Below are 3,980 nucleotides of genomic sequence, written 5' to 3' on the forward strand. Positions count from 1 at the left end.
CTACTTTAGTTTCTATTACTTTGTAAAACTAGTTACAGGTACTTCAATTGCAAAAGTTGCCAAATTTATAGTTGCTGGAACTATTTTGTTTTCTCTCAGCGCACATACATATACATATATATATATCCATACATCCATATACAATATATATACATATACATATATTTATTTACATAGTATACTGAGAAAAAATATAGTCCATTTTAATAAATATTTAGTTGAATACTGCCAACTAAATATTTATTAAATATAAAAATATATTATATTTATTTTTTTGATACAAGAAACATTAATTTGATTTAACAATCATTCTTTTTACTGAACAAATATTTATTTACTGTAAGTAAATGTTTAGTTGGCACTATTGAACTAAATATTTATTAAAATATAGTATATTTTTTCCTTAGTGTATATATTACATTTTAAATATATTATTCAAATATGCACTCTCTATGGACTGTTGCTATATATAACTACCTACAGTTCTGCATGGTACGATCGCCAAATGTGAGAAAATGCGAGAAAAACGATCGATTGGCAAACCAGCCTTTCATTACGCCGAAGGCATCGGATCGAGCGAACGCGTTGCTATAATTTTTCACCTCGTAAAGGTTGCCGATCGACGGACATGCTTCTCCACTGATGCATATCTGTAATTGCTATTGCAAAATTATAATTTTGATAACGCGTGTTCGCTGTTTTCTGGTCGCTTAAAGTAGATTTTAGGATTTTAATCCGAAAATTCAACACTATAACACTTTTCTGTAGATCTGATAGGATTCTACAGACCTAAAAATTAATAGATTTATCTGGATTTCGCGTAATCCATTACATTTCGAACTCAATGGTAGATATATTCATTGATACACCACCTAAGTCACACATTTACAAAATTACAAATTAAATGAAATTATTCAGAGTTTCGATAGTGATACAATTGAAAGTAAAAATGACAGATCGCAGATAAATCTGCTTCAAACGGGCACCAATTCTTTTTGCACAAATGTTATTACTCCTAACAACACTGTTAAATCTACAATGTCAAATTTAACCTAACATGAGTCGCCACTGTTCCTACTAAATATATCATTATTTTTTACCAAAACGATAGTTAAATTTGACTCTATATCGTATCAATTTGACACTATATAATATCAAATTGACACTGTACAATGTCAAATATAATCATTGTTTTAGTATAAAATAACGATATGATTGAGTAGGAGCAGTGGCGACTAACGTTAAGTTAAATTTGATACTGTAGATTTAACAGTGAATAGCTATTACTCCTGTTGTACATTTAAAGCATGTATTTTTGCGCGCATGTACTACCTATTTTTTACGTTTATCACAACTCGATGGCGAATGGCGCGGTAAGAGAGATACCGGTTCCGGTAGACACTTCCGGTTAGCCCCGTCAGTAGTCCGGTTACAGTACCGCTACGCGATATCGTTGTATCGATTACCTAATGATAAATATCTATCAGCTGTACGAAAGGACTGATCCGTGCAAATTAATTGAGTTTTTTTTCGTTCTTTATAAAAAACTAGTCTTATATTTGCTTCAAATAGCTCTTGAGAGATTTTTGCTTTGGGAAAACTTGTTTTATCGTTTGACAAAGTGTAACTTATCGATACATTGCAAAAAAATTCAATTCTAGTTGGGAATAAAAGCTACTTCGAACGCAATCTCACAGTCCACTGATATTAACGAAGTTGCGTGAGTAATTATCACTAGTCAAAGAGACTCATTAACGTAGAACACGTAACGATACGCACACGTGCGATCTCTTTGTCGTTGTGAGAAGAAATTGCTTTATACGTATACGTTCGCTTTTGAACAACGAAAACTTATTAATGTTATCTATATCGACATCACCGATAAGATGATTAACATCCTATCCATGTTTTATTTTAAAGTCTGATTTCAATCTTTCTCTTTTTATTTAAATTTCAAGACACTCTCGAAGACACTTTTATCACGCGTTTCTTGAGTATAATTTTTCAAATATAAGTATATAATCTCAAGTAAAGTTATATATAACGTTATTTATAATTCTTTCGCCAAATAAAAAAGAATGGCATAAAATTTGTCGAGAAATCCAATGACAAAGTAGGTGACGAAGCGCGTGCGTCTTGCGCAAAGACCAACGCTTTACCGAACGATGTAACGGGGCATAATTTCCTGCGTGCGTTTTTACGCACGATATGTTTACGCGCTATTCCGCACTATTCCGCAGGACAACAGGTTTATGGTCTGCAATTATATCCAAGGATAACGTTTCTTTTGCTTCTTTTTCTTCTCTCTCTCTTTCTCTCTCTTTCTCTCTTCGAATTCCGAACATTTACACAAAATTAAATTGATCGCAAATAGAAGCACCTAGTTTTCCATACATCAGTTAGTCACCTTCTATGTTTGGCCGGTCATTCCCCATTTCAAGTCCACAAAAAAAGAGGAAATGACAACGCACAAAAAATTACTTTCGAAATAGCTTTTCGAAGTCATTTTTATGCGTTTAACATTTTTAAGCGAGTACGCGTTACGAAATAGAGAAAGAAACAGGTCATACCGTAAATGAACGCATTAAAGAAGAATTAATTTTAAAGTCCGCTAAATTATGATTTGTCAAAGGTCAATTCGACCTACATAGGACACATACAGAATTGACATCGAATATTAATGTGTATTGTAAAGTGTGAAATACGTATAAAAGAATTCATACATTTTAACCCGCTGTAGAATGAATGTACTTTCAATTAGAGCCGATTAAAATTCGAGAGAGGGACATCTTGGAGAAATTTGTCAAATAAGATAACGTGATGATTAATAATAAGCGATAAGCAACAACAGTTTTATGTGACACCGCATTATCATCAGTCAATTTTTATCTTCAGCTCGCATAAGACGTCCAAGTTTTTCAATGGCGATTCATAATATTGCTCTATCAATCGAAATCGTTGAATTGTATCACTCAGAGATTATCTCGGTAAGAATTACGCGTTTCGATTCTTATTAATTGTAGTCTAATTAATATCTTGGAGATTAGATTAAAGTTAAAGAATAGAAATTGAAAAGAACGTGTAATTACGAGACGAGTCGAAAGTTGAAGAAGACTGCTCGTCCGGTTATTATAGTATTTTAATACTTTTTGACAATTATCGGTACAAAGTTAACACGATCGTACATGGATGTGCGCTACATCAATACGACGTTACAATGTTTCCGGTCTCGTATCATTGGCTCCCTGGTTGGATTCGTGCATGTCCCAAGTCCCAGCAAAACTCCCACGTAAGTAAGCACAAAGTATGTAGTACGAATGTAGTAGAAAACGTTTTTCTTTCTCTTCCAATATCCTTAGTTATAACGGTACCTGAGGAAAATCCTACAACCCGTATAAAATTGAAAATAAGAGATTTTATGAAACATTAAAGAGTAAAATCTTAGAAGTAACGTTTCGATTTTAGAGTGAAAAGATAGGAAAAAATTTACAAAAAACCCGTGACGTGTTGGTAGTAGAAAAAGCACGATGCACGCTGTTATATTAGCGGTGCACTGTATTCGGCTTCTCTTCTCGATATGCCGGATATGCGACACGTGTTCGAAATCCGTTATGTGGAAGTACGTACGTCATCATATGTCACAAAAAACGCGCATATACATATGTATACGAATTATATTTCCAAAGTCACATTTCTTCTGCAAGGTGTCTTCATGCAAGTAATGAATATAAATTAAGTAATAAATAACTGGATTTTATTTCTGATTAATTTGAAATTGTCTTATTGTTAGCGCTACAAAATTTTTACATAATTTTGTATCTCGGTCCATAAGATTCTAACATGGAAAAAATTGAAACTATCCATTTTGGAATTATAATATAATCAGGGCTGGGTATTTTTGCATTTAAAATGCCATTTAAAATGTAATTCTATTTAAAATGCTAAATGTAAAATACTTAAAAAGATGTATATTAAAATGT

Source organism: Mycetomoellerius zeteki, unplaced genomic scaffold, assembly GCF_001594055.1.
Source record: "Mycetomoellerius zeteki isolate Tzet28-1 unplaced genomic scaffold, Tzet1.0 scaffold95, whole genome shotgun sequence".
NCBI classification, from domain to species: domain Eukaryota; kingdom Metazoa; phylum Arthropoda; class Insecta; order Hymenoptera; family Formicidae; genus Mycetomoellerius; species Mycetomoellerius zeteki.